The 22,619-nt window shown below is 43.7% G+C and overlaps 1 protein-coding gene across 1 annotated transcript in view; it reads right to left on the minus strand.

The window, feature by feature from the left end:
* The window catches only part of Gng12 (G protein subunit gamma 12), a 102,377-nt gene extending 91,550 nt beyond the window's left edge, over window positions 1-10,827 (minus strand). Inside the window, exon 1 of the mRNA XM_005360622.2 lies at window positions 10,756-10,827. The gene's annotated coding sequence lies outside the window, so the exon portion shown is untranslated. The remainder of the gene's footprint in view (window positions 1-10,755) is intronic.
* Between the last annotated feature and the right edge of the window lie 11,792 nt (window positions 10,828-22,619).

The raw sequence follows: 22,619 nt of genomic DNA on the forward strand, positions 1-22,619 counted from the left end.
GAGAGAGAGACCTTTTTGTGCTCAGCTGCCCTCAGGCTGCCTCTTGCTCACCCAGGTCTTGGCAGAAGCACCACTTTGCACAGAGGTCTTCCCTGAGGTTCCTCACTCAGGCAGACCTCCTATTCTCTTACCCCTCACTCCCAGGTCTCTGGCCTTCACAGTACTTATCTTGACCTGAATCAGTACTGTTAGTGTGGTTTTACTAAGGAACTGTTCATATCGTGTTTAAAACCATATCCCTACAGAGCAGGCAACTGCTTTGCGGACTTGGAAAGATCATTTGGGTATTTCACAGGATGAAGACTTGGGGCCTTTGTCATAGGCATTTGATAGTAAAGGAACAAGGGAGACATCGGAGGAAAATGTCTCCTCCCTTTACTCTCCTCCATAGCTGGCAGAGCACCTGCTCCAGTGGCACTATTCATATGCTACTGTCAGGGACAGTGAACCACGCAACAGACCCATAAAAAGTATACCAACTTCAGAATCCTATAGATGTGGATTCATACCAGGAATGTCACTATCACTGATCCAAACCTACTTCCTCTGCTGTAAATGGAGCTGGTGTACCCTTCCTCAGGTTCCTACAAGGAGTAAGAAAGAGCCCTGGCACACGCCTACCACTGGCACTTAGGAGTAACCTTTGTTACTGTCAAGTTTTCAAGTTTACTGTCAGCAAAATATATGCTCTCAACTAGGGTTTGACAAAGGTATTGAGATTAAAGGGGAAAGGCACAGTGGTAACAGCGAATGTGTGGAAAGAGTTAACACTGCACGCTTTCTAACATGCCCAGCACCTTAGACAAATCAGTCACTCCTGTACGCCTGACACAGAGATGGTCATCTGCCACCTCTGATACTAGGATGACTCTTCAGGGAGCATTCCTCCCCAGATGTTCAAGTCCTAACCCTGGGACCTGTGAATGCTGCTGCTACAGGGCAAAAGAGATTTTGCCTCAGGCCTTAAGCAAAGAAAGTATGCTACGGGTGGACCAAATCTACTCAACATAACCAAATAACCCTCAGAAATGGAGAATTTTCCCTAGTTAGAGAAAAGAGAACAGGAGGGCGGGCAGGGAAAGTCCCAGTAAAACAAGGGTTTCTTAATGTGGGGTTTGAGGTGTCAAGTCCAATGGTGAGTACCAGAAAAGTCTCTAAGAAATGAGGGTGGCCCCAATGAGAGACAGCAAGAAACCAACTTCAAGGAACTGAAGTCTACCAACAGCCCAAAAGGGCCTATGGTGGATTCTTCCCAGAGCCTCCAATAAGAGCCAAGCTGGCCAACAATGAGACACTAGTCACACACCTTCTGAACTACAGAACTGTGAGAGAAAGCATCTGGGTTGTCTTAAGCTCAGCTTGTGATAATCTGTTAGAGCAACCATCAGAGACACCTGTCTCATCCTGATGTCTGATACAGTTTAACTGACAGCCTTTCCTTCCCTAGTGGTCCAGAGGTGTATTTCACAACTGACAGCGTCTTAGAGGAGCTGAAACACAACTGCTTTGTAAACAAACCATCGTTTAAGCCTTCAGGTAATTCCGACTGCAGGCTTGAGTTCTTCACAAAGCTCCCAAGGGTTGGATACACCATAAAGGCCAAAGGATGATCAGTGCAGCTGCCCAGGCCAGCATCTAACATGGGATCCCGGATACAGTTGAACACAAATACCCACAGGTATTTACCCTCAGAAACACTCATCTACTAAGGACTGGACACCTAAAGGTGCCAGGTATCCTTCTAGCTACTGGGATGATAAATAGGCCACATCCTTTTCCTTATGGAGGGGACACCACAGAACTCATCAGAGTTACAGAGATAGAATGTCACATTACAGTAAGCACTAGAAGAAAAGCTAAACATCTAGAGCACATATTAAATACATATACGTGTGTGTGTGTGTGTGTGTGTGAGAGAGAGAGAGAGAGAGAGAGAGAGAGAGAGAGAGAGAGAGAGAGAGAGAGATCTTTTCGCAGGCCATTCCTCACTACTGCTAGTGTGGGGACTCTGAGAAAGAAGTTCTTTGCCTGAGGTTTCTTGTTTGTTTTTGAGAACAGTCTTGCTGACAGATCACAGTGGCTTTAATCTCTCTTCTGGCCCTGACTAACCATGAACTTATGATCATCCTGCCTCAGCTTCCTGAAGGATTACAGACATGTGTCACCATGCCCGGCTGGCTTATTCTTTATGTAGTGGTAAACTAGTTTTATATAGGACTGCCTTTTATGAATTTTTAAAACAATGATGGAAGACAAACAGATAAGTACCGATTTTTAAAAAGGGCATCTCTAAAGCAGAACACGGCTCAGGCCTCTCATCTTTCTAGGCTGCTGGTCTTAACCCATTTTTACTTTCATCTCCTTTTCCTAGGAAGGACTGAATAACTTGCTGGTTGTAAAAATCAAACAGAACAGCCCAATACACAGAGCAAAGAAACAAACAAGTTTGACCTGTATAACCTTTCCAGAGACACAAATATGTGGAGAATTCTAGACCTCTGAAAAGATGTGGCAGGAAATCATTGGAATCTACATGTTTAAGCCTCTTTTCCAATCTTCCTACACACACACAGCTATGTGTGTACATGTATATGTTTTGTGTGTGTGCGTGCGTGTGTGTGTAGTAATAATAGTAGTAGTAGAAAGAGGAAAAATTCTAGGCTAGAAGATAGTTTTTTCACGGCTTTGAAGAAGCCACAAGTTAATAACACCATTAGCTAAAGACTGTAACTCAGACATTAGCAAATGCAGCAAAACCCTACTTTGTACTTGCCTTGATTCTGTACTAATGATTATCACAATGGTCTGTGATAAATCCACACAATGGCAAACTGAGGCTACTGAAAGAGAAGCCATTTCTAGGCACCACGGCAGTTTATATACTGCTAATTTAAAACAGTATAGAAAACACCTGTATGAAAGAATGGGAAAAACACAATATATACATTCATATTAGCTTATATTTACAAGCTAATAACTGTGGATGGTATGGAACAGGCCTGTATCAGAACAAGATGGAAGCAGGTTTCAGTATTTTTCCTTTCTAATACAATTATTAAACTTGGGAAGTACAGATAAATTATTATTGTTAATATTAATGAAGAGGTTGTCCTTAGGAGTATGAAAAATAGGGTATGATCAGCTTAGAAAAACAAACAAAAAACCCAATTCAAGCAGTTCAGCTGAGAAGGGGACTAGGGGACCTGGGTGTAGGCAATAAATTCACAGACCAAAGTCTCTTAAATCAGAGAAACTCAGTCCAGGGTTCAGCTGGTGAGCACAGTGAGTATGGACAGGGTGACTTCTGTCCTTCTGGGTGTGGGTGGCCTGGAGTCTCTGTTAATGTATTATAGCCTGAAGGAAGTCGTAGGGAAATGGGAGGCAAAGCAGAAAGCTAGCTAGCCCTGCTGCCCAGGGAGCGTGCCAGGAGTGTTTGTTTGCCATCTGGATTAAGTGGTAGCTGAGGCATTCTGCTCAGAGAGTAAGTAGGTTAAACAAAAAGCAAAACACAAGCAGATGCATAGCACAGGAGTTCCCCAGGATTTTAAAAACTGAGATCACATTGAGATGCAACCGATGAGTCTGCTCTCTAAGGAAGTCCATAGGAAATTTTTATGAGGAATTGTCATCTGCTGTGTCCGCTTTGGGAATCCAAGTTCGGGGGAAGACGACTCACTCCGTTTAGCCAAACTAAAAGTGGAAGGTATTCAGTACTTTAGACATGTGAACGTGCTGGCATCTTTTCACGAGGTGGTCAGTCTGTAAACCAAGAGAGATGAAGGGCAGAGTACTGACCAGCCCCTTCTCCTTCACACACCAAGGCCTGGCAGCTAGACCCATCGGTTAGGGCTCTGCCCCCAGCTGCTATTCCGATGCCTCCCGAAACTGCAGAAAGAGGAAGCTAACTCTGACACAAAACCTGAAGAAGCTGCTTCAATGAGAAACTGTTAAGAGCCAGTGGGCACTAAGGGAAACTCAGATAAATTCTTTCTAGCTTCTGGAGGCTCTGGCACCAGCATTCCCCACTTTTCTCCCAAATTAAGAGGCTTTTCCTGAAAGACGCAGTCCCAAAGGCTCCCCTAGTCCCCCTCTTATGCTGAAGAGGAGGCCCACATCTGTAACACCTTAGAGGAATCCCTCCCTCTCCACATCCCCAGCAGTTGACAGGACTCCATTCCCTGTGTCAGACATACACTGGGGTGCTTTAGGGGGCAGAAATTATTGCAGAGGAACGTATGAGCTGTCCCCAGTTCAGAAAGCGTTAGGTGATACCTGGAATGCTACTGTGCCACCAACGCTAGACAATGTCAAGGACACCCAAGCCTTATCATGATGAATCCAAGACCGAGAGTCATTAGAGGATCTGTGTACCACTGACGGCATCTTCCCAGCAAATAAATGGTTTGAAAAAAAAAAAAAAGACAGCGGCTCTCATACCTTGCTGATACACATTCAGGGACCATAGCCTTATTTCTTCATTCCTCCGGCATCTGTTAAGCTCCTACTATGTGCCACACTCTACAGCTCAGAGCACTTAGCAGGTTGTTGTAACTAAACAGGCTCTGAGAGGCAGAGCTCTTGCCAGGCACTGCACTTATCCACTTAGGAGAACAGAGCCCATCACCACTAGTCAAAACCCCCAAGTGGACTGGAAAGTGATACCTCTCCATCCTAGAAGAGCAGCCCTACGCCAGGACATGGGTTTGTCCTGTTGCCGTTTCTGCTTTCTTTTGTTTTAATGGTGTGTGGAGGTTTGTTTTGGATTCAGGGTCTCATTGTGCAGCCCTGCCAAGCCTGGAAATCACTATGGAGACAGGGCTGGTTTCAATTTTCTAGCCATCCTTTTGCCTCTGCCCCTTAAGTGCTGGAATGTGGGTATTATACCGTCATGCCCAGTTTGGTCTATTTTTTTTTTCCTAATTTGCTAGAGATTCTGGGAACGAAATCTGAAATTACCATGAATTTGAGACCTGAGACAGTGTACTCCAGTGGGAACTAATGGCTTAGTGTCCGGTGCTCAGGGATATCTTGGCCAGCAGCATCGACAGCTCAATGGAAATCCACAGATCTCAGTCAGTGAAGTGTCCCCGTGACTGTCCCAAGGGAGCTTGCACACAACCATGCTGAATGAAAGCTCTCCAGAGAAAACTCCCGTGAGATGACAGCAATGAAGCCCACGCTTCAGTGAACACTGGTGACCATAGCCACTCAAATCCAACCTGGGCTCACAGTTCTCAGCCAAATGACCTTGCCTGCAAGAGGAATGCCAGACAACAGACTATTCTGCAAGAAAGGATACAGAATATACGAATTTCTGAATCCCTGGCCCCAAAGTCACAAACTTAAAATCAACAAATGTGAAAGGCAGAAGTTCTTAACAACTGACTCATTCAGACAGACCCAGAAATGGAATTCTTTTAGCTACAACCTTCGGGAGCAGCTCAAAGTATCAAGTCTGAAAGGCCTGCAACACTCTCTCATTGTTCAGTAACCTTCGGAAATACAGACCTATTAAAAAAAAGACAAAGAAAAAAAATCCCTCCCTGCGCTAGGACAGCAACCAGACACTGGAGCTAAGCATTTTTATGACCCCCAATAAAACCTGCCACAACAAACCAAACATTTAAGTGACACTAGAAATGATTTTCAGGAGAGATTTGGCACACATGAAAGAATCCAGCTGGAAGTCATCTTGAGCTCAATCACCTCCACCCTCTGCCCAGCTCCAAGCTGCTGGCCTACTGCTCCCCTGCCCCTGGGAGAAAATGTAGGATGCCATGCACCTGCTGGCAGAAGCTACTCTGCACCGGGACTTTGCTGGCCAATTTTCTTTTCTGCCCAGCCAAAACTTCCGCTGGGAACTGTGGGAAGACAGCTTCACAGGCCTCAGAAAGACTAGCTTGTGATTGTACCTCGGGCGTGCTGAGTCTCAGATGTTATATGGGGCACTAACTGCAACCGCTGAAGAGGCAGCGAGCCCCACTGGTGAGGCACCCATAATTCTTTTCTGGTTGCTGGTCTCTCTCGTGTAAGATGTCCCCCCATCTTGACTTGATTTACATCTTACCAGTGTAAACACACACACACACACACACACACACACACACACACACACACACACACACACACGCCATTAAGTCCTCTGCTCTCTCTTTCGCCTGTATGGGTCTCTCCTATGACTCTTGGCAAAGTGCTGAATCAGATATGGGATTACGGCAACTCTGGGGGAAAATTGCTCTACCACAGGAGGTTTGGACACTTAAGGAACACTAGATTCATGTGGACCTTGGTGAGAACTGAGCAAGCTCTGGACTCAGAAAAGATCTAGAAAGGGTCCAGGGTGTATAGCCGCTTAACGGCAAGAAACACTCAGCTGTGCTGCAACTATATTTTGTTTATCCAGTGTTCCTGTTTCCTTCCTCATTCCTGTCATTCAGGACAGGCTGGAGGTGCTCTATAGATGCAGCTTGTCAAGGCAGAAGACCTGGATGTAGAAGGTACCAACTTCTGTGAATTCAGACTTGGTGTATATGCAGCTCTTTCTTATCTCTCTTAGGGCAGCAGAGATCCATCACCCCAGTACTTGGGAGGTAGCAGTACAAGGCCTGGGTAGTAGTATACAGAACCATCTAGCATATATAAGGCCTTGATTCAATCACCAGTAACGCACGCGCGCGCACACACACACACACACACACACACACACACACAGACACACACACTATCTCTTATGAAGATAAACCTAAAATCTTTTGAAGGGCTTCCCATTTACTGCAAAGACTTGGACACTTAATTTGATGGCATTCATATGTCACAAAAGTTGGTGTTTTTTTTTTCCCCCCGGGGTAACAACATTCTGCTAAATGTGGTTATAGAGCAGAATTTATTTTGAGCAACTATCACAGATGATTTGTTATATGTGCATGCTTACTGGGAGAAAAAGGAGGCATCATTTGTCTGGATTTCCTTCAAGCCTTTACAAAAATATACATCGAGCTGCCATTGTCAGTAATGCACTATATTTGTACCTGTCTTCCAACTGTGCAACCTAAAAGACTTCACGCATGAATTACCAATTAGAAAGGAAAATGAAATTAAGATCTAAAATCCATTTGCTGAATAGGTTGATAACACAACCAATTTCATATTTAAGAGACCTAACACTATTGCCTAATCACTGCATAGTCTCTTATTTTGTAAGTACAACTTGGCAGGATGCTTTGAATAATAATAGCCTTTTTGGATTTGAGAGAAATATGAAAATTTTGTAAGGACATTTTCCTGTTTTAAAAGTAATACACGTTCATTATCTGTACAAAAACGTATTAATATTAACACTTAATGAATATAGTCTATGTGTCAGGCAATGTTCCACAAGGTCTAGGTAGACAAATTTATTTTTTCCTCACAACCGTAATAAAAGCACAGAGAAGTTCATCAACTCATCGGATCTACACACCTAGGAATAAAACATGATCAACAACCCATCATTATGTTGTAATGTTCTAGGAATAAAAGCAAGCAATAATTTATTCAATCAAGTCTTCCACTACAACAGGGCACAGTGTCACGGGCCCCAAACAATTCATAATGAACACTGTACTCTTTATACTGAAATCATTATAAACTAGTATCTCTGTGTCACTACCACTGACATGAGCTACAACCCGGACTAATTTGACACTATGCATCTGATAAGTATTAAAGAAAAAGCAGGTGCTTGGGGGCGGGGGGTGTTTTTAAAGTAAAAACTTTTTTCAATTTTGCAAATTTTAGCAACTGATTTAGTGACTTGATGAGTTCATTCCCTGAAGTAACTAACCAAGCACTGTGACAAAAATAAACACAATTAGTCCCCACTTCTTCATGGTTTATCTGCTGGCCTTGGACAGTCATGCACACAAGAGCAAACATCAACATACTCTTGGATCACATCTCTTCAGACTTTAAAAGTCATACTTAGTTAAAGACAAATGCTGCTTCTGTTTTTGACTTAATTTCCTATCCAAGGTTAATGGTTAATAAATATAACTATTTGAAATAAAAACTCTTTTTAAATTTAAAAATTAACTTATGTTTCTAATTGTCTAGCCCTAAAATAGTATGCATTTAATAACACCAAAAGCATATGAAAATTATTGATCCATCAATCATTATTATTTGTACTACTATGGCAGAAACAGGACAAGCTTAAAACATATTTACACGCATATGCACACACACACACAAATATCTGGTCAACTTTCTAATTATTTGAGCAAGATCTTGCTCTAGTCTAGGATAGCCTGTAACTTACTATGTTGTCTAGACTGGGTGTGAACTCACAGCAATTCTCCTGCCTCCTTTTTGCCAATAAGATTACAGATGCTCCTGAGTTACCATGCCAACATTCATCATTCTTTGGAACTTAAAACTGTGATACCTGGCATTTCCAGAAAGTTCTAGTTATCATAATTTACCCAGTATCCTGCTGAGTAAATTAGGTTAAAAAAGAAAAAGTGGCCATTCTAAGCACTTACCATAGGTTAGTTTCAGACTGTGTTTTCCAAAGACTAGCTGCAACACTTTCATCGACACTCTAGAAATCGAGACCACTATTACTCCTATTTTATAAGGCAGACTGAAAAGGGTTAAATACTATTCTCATGCTGGCCTAACAAGAAATCCCACACAGTAAGCCTCTGTGAAACAGCTTCTCTTTCCAGTCAGGGCTCAGAAAAATTGCTTCTAGAATTGACCTTCTTAGGTAAGGCTTATACTAAAATGGAACAAACAAACACACAACAATAACAAAAAAAGCCACCTAATGAAAACCCAGCATGGTAAGAGATATCATAGCTAACTTTTCTGGAGTTCTCTTTTATTCTGAAGCCAGCCCTTCACTCTCACAACCAAATCACCAGGCATGCTCTGTGACAAGTGACAACAGCAACCCAACCGTTACGAGAATTTGTCTTTCAAATAAGCTCAGAACTTTCTGCACAGGTGAGTACACTGCCTTTCCATACCACACTTGCCGTCTCTTGTGAGGCACAAATCCTCATTTTCACACAGTTCTATACAAATCTAAGTGCTGTGCACCGTCCTGGGGTTCTACACCTAGCAGAATAGAATACAAACGCTTGTGTTGAATACAAACGAGTCGCCTTAGCTACTGTTCAGCATTCACTGGCCTTGACCCACAGCTTTCTGGTGTTTAGCTGACTGCTAAGGAACATTTTATCTAAAACTCCACTTAGCAATCAGCAATTGATCGCTTTTTAAAATGTGGTTGGGAGGAAGGGGTGGTCAGTGAGAGGAGGTTGAAAGAGAGTAAGTTTCATACACATGTATGAAACAAGCAAAATTAAAGAGAAATTTAAAATATGTGAGAACCATGAGTTTATTTACTGTAAAAATGGTCTTCTGACATATACATTTTTGTTCTAAAACACGGGGAACCTTCTTACTTGGAAGTGACTGCTTGACAATAGTAGATTTAACTCCACCATTCTAGAGGGGCCTGTTTTCCCCGTTCCCTGGGAAAGGGCTTGTATCCAGTGGTAATTTACATCCATGGTCTGAAGTGCCAAGCACTGGTGCAGCAGGGTGACCAGCATTCTAAAAACAAACCCAAGCTATTGCTTTAAAAATTGAGAACACGCAGACACAGAGCCTGGCTCTGACAACATCCAAAAGATTCATTATAGACAATCTATTCAGGAGACGCTACGACCGCCCCAGGAAATATAAACAGTGTCCAAAGACAGCCGAGGGGAGAGGAAATAACTGACCGGAATGAGGCGAATCATGTGAAGTCTGTCCAACAAGGCCTAAGACATCCCCAGTGTTTCCACTGGGAGCCGCGGTTAAACGTGCCCTGGCACATGGGCATAGACCTCCCCTCCAGCACAGGCATGGGGCTGCTTCCTTTCCTACCCACTTGTTTGTGCACAGCCACGCCCGCACAGGACCACGAGACCACAGGCCTCGGCAGATCCTTTCAGCTGATTTCCAGTTGCTCAAAGTTTAACAAGAATCACGGCTCCATTTGAGAAAGTTATGAATGATTTAAGTCAAGTTTACAAGATATCCACAGCCAGGATAAATGAGTGTCAGAAGACAATAGCAATGGCGTCTTAAAAGGAGGTTTAATTGGCAGGCCCTTACTAAAATAAAAACGAGTTTCTCTAACCCACCGGCTAAGCGTACGGCGCTACATTTAAAAAAGAAATAAATCACGCAGGGCTCAAGTATGAACTCCGACCTTCCTGTTTGAGTCACCCTCGCTGGGTCCCTCGTGGAGTGTCACCCGAGGTCTCTCCACGATCCTCTCCTTCCCCGCCGCCATCCTTCTGTGCGGATTGAGCACCGAGGCTGCCAGCCCACGCGCGTCCGGAGACCCGCGAGGGGAGAGGAGGGGCGTGCGTGGCCGCCCCGAGCCGCTCCTCCCGCAACGCTGGGAGCTGGGCAGTGACTCCCGGTGACCTCCCGCCGGCGGGTCGAGGCCGGGCTGGGTGGCAGCAGAGACACAGCCTCGGGGGTCGCTCGTGTCCCGGGCTCTCGCGTCTGTGGGCCGCAGCGGGCCTCGCTCCCACTCCCCTCCCGCGGCCCAGGGTGCCCGCAGCCCGCGCTTCCTTCCTTCGCTCCCTCGCTCCAGCCCGCGGTCGACTCTCGGGACCCGCTCGTGGCCCCGAAGTGGCGACGCCCCGCCCCGTCCCGTCCTGTTTGGGTCCCCGCGGCCCGGTTCCCGGCGATCGCTTGGCACTCACTCACCCGCCGCTGCCACTGCCGCCTCCGCCGCAGCCAAGGAGCCGGTCTCTGCGCTCCGGGACCGCCCGACCTCTCCTCCCCACTCCGCTCCGGCTCCTCCCCGCACGCGTGGGCGGGGCGCACGGCCCGATGGGCGGGGCAGCTGCCGCCACCCGCTCTGCTCCGGCTCACCGGCCTGGGACGCCCTCGCCTCGCTCTGCTGGGGCCGTCGGGTGTGTGGACTCCCGTGCCCGTGGCTTGGTCGGTGCAGCTTGGTGAGGTGCGGCGAGCGGGCAACCACGCGCGGCCACCGCCACATGCCACCCAAGTTCTCCGCAGTCCCCGGGCTGCGAAAATGAGCTCTGCCAAACCCCTAAACAAAAGTGAGGCTCTGATCCAGAAAAGTCTGAGGAAATGGCCACCATCATATTTAAAGGGCTCTGGAGCCACGGGGATGTTGTTTCTCAGAAATGAAGGTAAAACCAGATTGCTAAATGTTAGTTAAGTACATCACCTACCATGCCTTGCCCCTTGATCTCCGTGAAATTTGTGCTTCCAAATCCCCCAAACTTGACAGAAATGAGCGTAATAAAGTAATTGAATCAGGTTAGCCCTCCCCCCCCCCCCCCCCGTTTTGTATGGATTTAGTTTGGTAGATTGAAGGGCCAATTTTGCTTCCACAATTGCTGCTTACAGTCATTCAAAGAAATCAAGCACCTGTTGCGTGTCAAGCATTATGCTAAACGTGATAGGAGATACCAACACAAGGGAGCTTGCTTTCAAAAAGCCAGAGTTCAATAGAGATGGTTGTGCAGAAATGGTAAGATTGAGCAGTCTGCTAGAGCACTCCCAGATATCTGCTTTCTCGTTTAGCAAGATCAAGATAGAAGGCAAAGTAGGTCACCAATAACCAACATGGGCAGGCCCTTTAAAATGATGTTAGTATTGGGTGAGAGCAGGGAGCACTGATTGGAAGAAGGGGAAGGAGAGAGGGAGAGAGGGAGGGAGGGAGGGAGGAAGGAAGGAAGGAAGGAAGGAAGGAAGGAAGGAAGGAAGGATGTTGAGGGGTGTGGTGGGAGAGTGGGAGGAGAAGTTGGGTGGGATAAAGGTACATGCATGAATTTCCAAAGAATAAATTAAAGATATTCTTTAAAATGAGACATCAGACAAAAATCAAAGAATAAGTAAGTCCAAGTATTGGGTGAGTCTTTCGCTGGAGTTCACCTGCAGAAGAGAAGTGAGTCCTTGCATGCTGGGATCTAGGCACCGAACCCCACAGCTAGCATTAAATGCACCCTGTTTACACTTACTCAAGTATGCCTTGCTTGGCAAGTGTGGTCTGAGCAGCCTCCAGAGAATGTTCCTGTTGAGGTGCAAACCACAGCCTGCCCTGTATTTCATACTTTGTACAGGGTTAGGAAACACTCAGCTGATTCAGATAGTGACGGTTCTAAGATGTACCCTAAACAGAATGGCCTGACACAAGAAGTGACTATCACGGTCATTCCAGTGATTTCCATCTCTTGATCATTATAGAGCCCAGTTGTTTTCGTGTCCTTTTAGCTCTCCTCCCGTTAGCCTATGACAAAAACAACCTCAGTAGCTTTGTGAAGAGTGCCTGGTTTAGTGTTCTTCAACTGGAACTAGAGAGCCATCTATAAACAGCTGTCCGTGCAAGGAGAGAACAGAAACCTGAGATCCTGTACAAGCTTTTGCAGAAATGATCTATTAAAATCAAGTCATTTGAAGTGTGGCCTTTTATTTTGTCACCCATCCTCCATTTTGTATTTCTCTCTGTCTCTCTCATCAGCCTGCAACAAATTAAGACTAAGATACAGTTTATCATTTGTGTCTGTGGGGTCTGCACCCTCAGAGTCAGCTTCAGGTTGAAAATATTTGAAAACAAAATTGAGTCTGTACTGGACAGGTATGTTTTTTCTTATCTTTGTTTCATTTATAATACAGTATAACAAAATTAATATTTACATTGTATAGGACAACATAATAGATAATCTAGGAGCAATTAAAGCATTACCATATGTGAGATGTAGGTAAGTTATATTCACAAACTATATCATTTTATCTGAGACTTTTCTATCCTTAGAATTTAGTATATGAGTGGAGGATGGTCCTGGAGCCAGTCCCCTCTGGGCACTGGGGGACAGCTGTATGCACTACAGAGAGGTGGGAAGTTCCGATCATAGTAGCCAAAAGGCAAGAGCAGTCAGAGCTAACATTTAACTAGCACTTCCTGTGTGGCAGATGTTGCTTTAAGAGCCCTACATATATTAAATCTCTTCCTTCTCCTAGCAACCCTAGTAGGTAGGCACAGCAAAGTTAACCCACTCAGCCTGAAAGTGCCGGGGTCGAGTTTTCAACGCAGGGTGTTTGCACAGTTTGCACTTTTACCCATGGTTCTGGACCTGTTTCCTGAACTCTGCTGACTCACATTCCACCTCCATATGTTTGTGCCTCCTATTACATATATTATAGAAAGCTTATATATGTGATATACACGTGTGTAGTATTCTATATACATAGAATATATATAATATATAGAGAATCACTTGTCTCATATAAATGAATATATAGCTTTTCCAGTTAGTAATCCTGCTCATGAAATCATACATAGTTTGATCATAAAGCCTTCATTTTTTTGCCTGTTCCTATTAAAGCATATGCTCGACTTCAGTGATTTATGTGAGCATTTGATGGTATCCCTTATGATCCTTCTCCAGACTCAAGAACACTGATTCTAAGTGTACTTCTTGCCTGCCAGCATCTACATCTCATAATCAGACTACCACGTTCAGTTTCCGGATGTCCTTTGCTGGCCACAGGACAGCTGGAAGTGCCAGGTAGCTAACATAGCTTCTACATCTCATCTTTAACCAGCGACAGGAGTGTGGAGGTGACAATACTGCATTTTGACCCTAAATGGGACAGTGGCGAGGCTGCGTCTCTGCTGTGGGTGGCACTCCCTGCAGGAGTGGCATCAGTCTCCCCTTTCCACCAGCATTTTGCTTAGTGTGGCTTCCCTTGTCCTTCTCAGCCTTCCCTTTTCTACTTTCTCTCTCTTGTCACATTTTCTAGGGAGTAAGTCCCAACCAGTACTTGCAATAGGATTTATGTGACTCAATACAGAGTGACTAAATGCTCACAATTATTTAAGAATTTCAAAATGTTATAGCAGAGCACTAGTCAAGCGTCGGTTTCCCTGTACGGCACATGTGTGTGGCTGTCCTTTGCACATTAGTGAAGCTAGCCTGATCTGATTCGTCATTTTCATTTGAGTCTTCATCTCCGGCTCTACTTCCAGAGAATCTCAAACAAAAAAAACAACAGCTGGTATAGTCACAGCAAGCTCAGCTAGCGACTTCCAGACCTGTTTGTTTAAGCCACCAGTGTCTCACACCTCATAGGAAGAAGAATTATGCTCTCATAGGTAGAGCTTTGGCTGCAGAAAGAGCTATAGTCATTAAGAATGAGGTGAAAAATGAGTTTCAGTCATGATTCTGACTTGACACAAAAGTGCACCGTGACTCTGTGCCGTGTCATAGACGGAGTATCCCAGAAATACCTTTCCTGAAGAAGTTCGAATGGTGACCGGCTAACAGAGGTTCCTGGAAGGAAGTGAGGCTGTGGTTGGAAAGACAAGCCCCCCTCAATATAGGGACGGTAGGAACCTCCGCTGAGCCTACAGTCTAGTCTGACTGAAACTGGCAGGCCTTCAGAGTTGGCTTGAATTGAGTCACGCCGTTGACCTTTGTGTTCTACTTTTCTGCTTGTTTGTTTGTTTGAGTATGGGCAGGGGTTGACCTGTGTGTCTCTATACTTTACATCATTAGAAAGAAGCAGCACCTTGACTAAGTAGATTACTAGGGAAGTGTCCACTGACAGGTATGCTCAGTAACTGGGAGCAGCTGTACCAGCCAACAGCAGGGCCGTGGAGAGGTTCCACGGTGGGACATCTCCCAGATTCCACTTGGGTTTGTGACTAGGAATAATAGGAGTATGGAGCTGAACTTTAGATTTTTTTAAATTAATTATTTGTTTGTGGCACATGTACTCTGGTGAGTGTGCAGCCACTTCTTCCATCTTTCCATGAGTTCCAGATATCAAATGTAGGTAAAGTGTCTTTACCCTCCGAGCCATCTCAACAGCCTGCCTAACCTCAGATTTTTCTGTCACACTGGGGCAATTGCTGGTTATTCTTTTTCTGGTATCATGGGCCAACTGAATTTCCTATTTTGTTCTTTTCCAGGCTTTCTTTAAACTTTTCCCTTCATTTGTTATCTTTATTTTCCACCCTTCCCTTCCTTGGCTCTGAAATAAAGCAAATAAATAAGTTGCCTGTAAAAGAATCAGTTTCTGTGAAAGAACAGTAGAGGTGCATGGTGAAGTCAGTCTTATTGGGGAGGATTGGGGGTTAAGTGTGTACATAAAGGAGTTGAAAGAGAGCAATCTACAGATTCAGTACAATTCCCTATTAAAATTCCAACACAGTTCTTTACAGACCTTGAAAGAACAATACTCAACTTCATATGGGAAAACAAAAAAATCCAGGAAAGCTGAAACAATTCTGTACAGTAGAAAGACTTCCAGAGGCATCACCATCTCTGATCTCAAGCTCCATATACTCCAGGACTTTAGTAATAAAACCCATATAGTATTGGCATAAAAACATGTTGTAATAGGAGCAGCGGGGCTGCGTCCCCAGCACCCCAGCCGCCTGGCTAGCTTATGCCCCGAAATAACAACACACAAATTGTATTTATTTAAACACTGCTTCGCCCATTATATCTATCCTCTTCTCGGCTAACTCTTGCACCTGGACTAGCCCATTTCTAATAATCTGTGTAGCATCAGTCTTACCGGGAAAGATTCTAGCCTACGTCCATCCTGGGTAGGAGCTTCAGCGCGTGTGCCTCAGAGAGCAGAGCTCTCATGTCCACCCGGGAGAGGGGAGCATGGCGTCTCTCTGAGCTCACTTCCTCTTCCTCCCAGCATTCTGTTCTGTTTACTCCTCCCACCTATGTTTTAACCTATCAGGGCCAAGCAGTTTCTTTATTGCTTAACCAATGAAATCCCACATCAAAAACACACAGGTGGAACAATGGAATCCAACTGAAGACCCAGACATAAATTTATACACCAATGAACACCTGATTTTTGACAAAGAATCCAAAATTATTCAATGGAAAAGAGAAAGCATCTTAAACAAATGGTGCTGGCATAATTCGATGTTGGCACGCAGAAGAATGCAAATAGATCCATATTTATCACCCTGCACAAAACTCAAGGCCAAGAGGACTAAAGACTTCAACATAAAGGTACACTGAACCTGACAGAAGAGAAAGTGGGAAATAATCTTGAACATTTTGGCACAGGAGACAAATTCCTGAACAGGACACCAATAATGCAGCTACTAAGATCAACAATTAATAAATGGGACCTCATAAAACTGAAAAGCTTCTATAAGTCATGATGGAGGAAGATCATTGGTTAATTAAATAAAGAAGCTGCTTGCCCTGATAGGTTAAAACATAGGTGGGAGGAGTAAACAGAACAGAATGCTGGGAGGAAGAGGAAGTGAGGTCAGACTCGACAGCTCTCCTCTCGGGGGCAGACGCCTCAGAGAGACACAATGCTCCACTCTTGCGGGCAGAGGCGAGAGCTCTGCTCTCTGAGGCACACACCCAGCTCCGACCCAGGATGGACGTAGGCTAGAATCTCCCTGGTAAGCCACCTTGTGGGCTACATCAGATTATTAGAAATGCTAGTCCAGGTGCGAGAGTTAGCCTAAAAGAGGCTAGATAGAAATGGGCCAAGCAGTGCTTAAAAGAATACACTGTCCATGTAATTATTTCAGGGCATAAGCTAGCCAGGCAGCCGGGGTGCAGCCGGGGTGCTGGGGACGCAACCCAATTTCTACAAAGTCAAAGGACACAATTAATAGGACAAAACGGTAGCCTAAAGAATGGGGAAAGATCTTCACCAACCCCTCATCTGACAAAGGGCTGATTTCCAAAGTATATAAAGAACACAAAAAACCCTAGATATCAAAAACTCCCAAATAATCCAATTTTAAAATGGGGTACAGACATAAACAGAGAATTTCCAAAAGAAGAATCTCTAATGGCTGAGAAACACCTAAAGAAATGGTCGACATTCTTAGTTGTCAGGAAAATGTGAGTCAAAACAACTCTGAGAATCCATCTTATACCTGTCAGAATGGCTAAGATCAAAAACAAATGACAGCTCATGCTGGAGAGGCTGTGGAGCTCAGGGAATCCTGCAGAAGATGAGGAGAATGGATTGTAGGAGCCAAAGGGGTCAAGGACACCACAAGAAAACCCACAGAATCAACTAACCTGGGCAAATAGGGCTCATAAAGATTGAACCAACCACCAGAGAGCCTACATGAGTCTGACCTAGGCTCTTTACATGTACAAGACAGTTGTGAAGCTTGATCTTTTTGTGGGACTTCTAACAGTGGGAGCAGGGGTTGCATTCAACGTTTTTCCTGGCTTTTGGGACCCTACTCCTCATACTGGGTCACCTTGCTGAGCCTTAATATATGGGAGGTGCTTAGTCTTACTACAACTTGATACACCATTGTTGATATCCATGGGAGACCTGCCCTTTCCTGAAGAGAAACAGAGGAGGGATGAATTGGGGGTGAAGACAGATGGGGTGTTGGGGGGGGATCTGGGAAGAGAGGAGGGAGGTGAACCTGCTGTCAGGATGTAAATAAATCAATAAATCATCATGAAGTATCAAAAAGGGGGTCATTTAAGGGAATGACTTCTAAATTCCCAAGTCTATGAAAACCAAATTTTATATACGAGGTGGCTTTCTCCCCTGTATAGCTCTCTCCCCTTCCAGAAACAAACAAGATAAATGATTTTATAACCCAAGAGAGCTACTCTTTAAAATTGATTGTAGTTTATATGTGAACCTATTGTGGATTTTTGTTTGCTATTCAATAGCAGTACTCTGTAAGCTTTTATTACATCCCTGTAACTAAAGCATCAGTAGGAAAGGATTCTGAAAAGTAGGGGAAGTGAGGCCAGCCAGTGAGCCCTGATGGAGGAAGGTCATTGGTTAATTAATAAAGAAACTGCTTGGCCTGATAAGTTAGAACATAGGTAGGTGGAGTAAACAGAACAGAATGCTGGGAGGAAGAGGAAGTGAGCTCAGACACCATGCCGTGGCTCTCCAGGGCAGACGTGATCCAGCTAGCCGCCAGGTCAGACATGCTGAATCTTTTCCGGTAAGCCACACAGATTATTAGAGATGGGTTAATCAAAATACGTGAATTAGCCAGTTAGAGGCTAGAGCTAGTGGGCCAAACAGTGTTTAAATACAGTTTGTGTGTTGTTATTTCGGGGCATAAGCTAGCTGGTGGCCAGGAGCCGGGCGGCAAAAACGCAGCCTGCGCTCCCTTCAACAGAGCCCTTCTGTGCTCAGGTTCCATAGACCAAAACAACCATGGATGTATAGGAATCAGCTTCACTTCTTGTGGTTTTTTACTTGTCCTGTTGCACATGGCTACCCTCTGAACCTGCCCTAGATGTTATGAAGAACTACCTTCTTTTGAGTAGGTTAGTGTTCCACAAACTGGTTTTTCTACTCAGTCAGAGATTGCCATAACCTCATGGAGAAATTAGCTAAAGGAGAAGCAGTCACTGTCCTGAGAATCTTTAGGTAACCTGTTGTGACTCGGGTGGCCACAAGAAGGAACTATGAACCAAAGATGACTATAGATCAGAAGGCAATTTAATATAGTTCCATCCTTAAGTGAGACCTGGTCATCGATTACTAACTCAATATGAGTTTTCTGCATCATTATCAAGTTGGTTTCCTTGATCTAGAGGGTGGAAATCCCCAGTACTATTGTCTAGAGGGTAAATATATTGGCTCAAGAGTTCATGAATTTCTCATAATTGAAGGAGTCAATCAATGGCCAATCAAGAAATGGAGACCAAATGATAGACAGAAGCAGATAAAATGTCTGTTATAGCAGTGCCTCAATTTCCAGTATCCTGTGAGGAAAAGGCACATGGAAAAGATGCCATGAATGTATTTTTATTTTTTGAGCAGAGAAGGCAGATTTCAGGTACATAAACATATATGATTTATTTATGAATATATTTATAATGATATTTGGCAAAATAATAAAAGTGACTTTCTTAGTGGAATTTTAAATATCAGGCAAATCTCTTTCTTCTTCCATACCTTCATCATACAATTTTCACATAACTCAACAAACCTCTAGATTCACAGGATGATGTTAGAGATTTTTTTCTTCATAGTCAGTATAGCCAGCATTAAAACTCTACTTTCAGGAACCATGCAAGCAGGGAAACTGATGCTAGTCTGAGCAACAGTACGCCCTTGTCCATTTTCAGAACCCAGACAGAGAAGCTGGATATTGGCTATGGTGATTTGAATAAAAGTACCCTCCATTGTCTCATATATTTGAATGTTCAATAGCTAGGGAAGGGCACTATTTAAAATGATTAAAAGATTAGGATGTGGAGCCTTGTTAGAAGAAGTGGTCCTTGAGAAAATCCTTTTAGGTCTACTTGTTCTCTTTCTACACAGTTCTTTCTTTCTAGTTCTTAGTCCTCTGAATTCTGTGCTTTAATCTTTATTTCTGTCTCTGTCACAATTCAAGGTCACCAACCCTTCTTATACTCTGCTCTATGATAGGCTGTCAGGGTCCTTCATGTCTATCCCCCATTTTCAGGTCCTACATTGAGAAGCCATCTGTCAGAGTGCAGCCTCCACAGGTTCATACATTCCAGGGTAGGGGTGTGTGGATTAGAAATGTTAGGCAGAAAAAAATGGAGATACAAAAGAGAAGACAGAAACTTAGGGTAGAGTCAGGAGGGCAACCCAGTGAATAATGAATATGCCCACATTTGTTTTTCATAGACTTTATATACCCCAATCCAAAGAGGAGGAGAAGATAAAAGACCTGTTTAGCAAAATGCAAGGAACAAACAAAGAGATCATCTTCTCAAATACCCAAAGCAGCAAGTAACCAGACTCTGGGTCAAAACATCCCATTAGTAGCCACACCCTTGGTCAAACTTCCCATCAATAACCTTGACAGAGCAAGAAAAGGCCTGAACTCTCTGACCTTTGGTCAAGGTGGAATGAATCCACATCTGTGGGTTCCAACAACATGCTTAGAAGGTTCATTAAGGAGGGTCTCATCTCCTTTGCTATCCATCTTTCAGGGATCACATCTTTTCTTACCTGATATACAAAACCTTACAAGCTTGTTTTACACATTGCACCTGCTTTTTGGTTATTGCAGATAGGAGGGACAAACCAGTTTCTTTCCTTCATGTTACTACTGAACAGCAGACATCAAGTCTTTCTCATCACTCTGACTTTTCATTATTCTTCTTTTCCATGTGTTATGATTCATTGTATTGCTTGTTTACTTTAAGACAGGGTCACTCAAGGCCTCAAGTTCTACCAGGTTCTGATTTTCTGACAAGCACATCTTTGTAAAATTGTATTGCTTGAATTAGAATAAAGTCATGTTTTTAGACTTCATTATCATGGTCCCTTCCTTTCTTACCTCTCATCCCTCTTCATTTCCTTCCTCTTTTCCTCTTCTACCTCTCCCTTTATTTCTTAGGCAGTGTTCTATTGCTGTGAAAAGACACCATGACCACAGCAAGTTTTATACAGGAAAACATGGAATTGGGGCTGGCTTACAGTTTCAGAGGTTTAGTTCATTATCATCATGGCAGGAAGGATGACAGCACAGGCAGATATGGTTCTGGAGAAGTGGCTAAGAGTTCTTCATCTGGATTATCAGGCAACAGGAAGACAGAGACACTGAGCCTGCCTTGATAATTTGAAACCCCCAAAACCACCCCTAGTAACACACTTCCTCCAACAAGACCACACCTCCTGATCCTTGTCCACTCCCTAATGACCAAGGACTCTAATATATGAGCCTATGGGGGAGGCATTCTTATCTAAACCATCACACTTTAAAACTCATTTTATTTCATGTTTCTGTCTTTTAGGTCACATTTTTCTCTTCTTTTAGTATTAAGTTTAATGTTTTTTGATATTCATAAAATATTTTAGATTGAACTATTCATTACAAATGCATATTGCATTTTGTTAAAAATTGTCCAAAGCACTGGAAGGAAATAGTAGGCATGCTGTGAGCTAAAATTTATTAAGACCCTACTCTGAGTAATGCACTGTTCTAAAAGCTTTATACATGTTATTTCATGAATTGAAACCTCAATCATCTTAATTTTATATGTGAAATAACTGATGCAAGTCTTACAGCAAATGGGTAAATTTATAAAATGTATTTTCTGTTGCTGTATTATTGGGAGATTGTTGTTTTTCTACCAACACAGTGGCTGCACTTGAATCTACCGCTGTTTTAGCCATAACTGTGACTCTGCAGTTACTGGCCTGCTTCTCAGGCAGCAGCCTGATGGGACTTCTACATGCCCCCTGGGCCCACCTCCTGCTGCTGCTACCAAATGTAGTTTTTAACTAAATATCTATCATTCTATTTATCAATAAAGACACAGGAGTCAGAAGCTGGAGTGAAAACCTACTAGCTCAGAGAGGTTGAGGAGCAACTAACTGTACTGTGGAGTGGCGGGCTGTGTTCCTGCCGCCCCAGCTCCCGGCTGCCTGGCTAGCTTATGCCCCAAAATAATTACATGGAAACTGTACTCTTTTAAGCACTGCTTGGCCCATTAGCTCTAGCCTCTTACTGACTAACTCTCACATCTTGATTAATCCATATCTAATAATCTGTGTAGCACCACGAGATGGTGGCTTACCAATAAGATCTTAACCTACATCCATCTTGGAGAGGAGAGCTATGGCGACTGCATTACTCTGCTTCTTTCTCCTAGCATTCTGTTCTGTCTACTCCGCCTACCTAATTTTCTGTCCTATCAGGGCCAAGGCAGTTTCTTTATTAATTAACCAAAAAAAGCAACAGATAGATACAAGACCTACCTCCATCAACTAACTATTTTTTCTTCTTTGCTGGTATCTCAGGAAGAGCATCCCTTCTGACACTCCAAACCAAAAAAGATTGCCACAACCCAAAGTTCCTCTCTACCATGCATCTATCGGTTTTCCAGACTCCCTCTGACTCTCCATGGTTTTACTTCCTGTCAACTAGCTGCTGACTCTGATTCCTGACCCATGGTTGATTTTATTTAATTAATGAAAATGCAAACAGTTTCAGAGTGTGATCATTGTGAACAAGGGATAGTTCCAGAATCCCCATGAAGACACCAATTTCTGTGACTACTCAAATTTCAATGTAGAATAGCGTAACACTTTTGTTTAACAGATTTGCATCTCTTCCTATGTACTTTAAGCTTACAACATGGATCAAATCTTATAAATGTTGTAAAAATAGTTCCTAGACTCTATTGCTTGTAGAATAGAAGAAAAGTCTGTGGGTCTTCAGTACAAATGCTTTGATCTGTGGTTGACTGCTTGAATGAGCAGCTAGCAAATTAAAAGGGCAGGTTTTATAGGGAACACAGAGTGAAACTTGGTGCTTCAAACACAGAAGACTCCCTGCTGAGGGAGCTACAAGTCTAAAGATCAACAATTAACAGACAGAAAACCAGATTATATCCTTAGCTAAACTGGACTTGTAAATCAGCAGGAAATCCTCTTTTGTAGAGTGGAGGCTGACTTTATCTGGAATAACCAGGCTGCCCTACTCGGCAGACCAGTAAGCTAGAGAGAGACCATGATTGTTTCCAGGAGGATATTTTTTTCTTTTTTTTTTTTTATTTTTTATTGAGAAAAAAAAATTTCCGCCTCCTCCCAGCCTCCCACTCCTCCCGCCCTCCCCCCAC

This window comes from Microtus ochrogaster, linkage group LG3, assembly GCF_000317375.1.
Source record: "Microtus ochrogaster isolate Prairie Vole_2 linkage group LG3, MicOch1.0, whole genome shotgun sequence".
NCBI classification, from domain to species: domain Eukaryota; kingdom Metazoa; phylum Chordata; class Mammalia; order Rodentia; family Cricetidae; genus Microtus; species Microtus ochrogaster.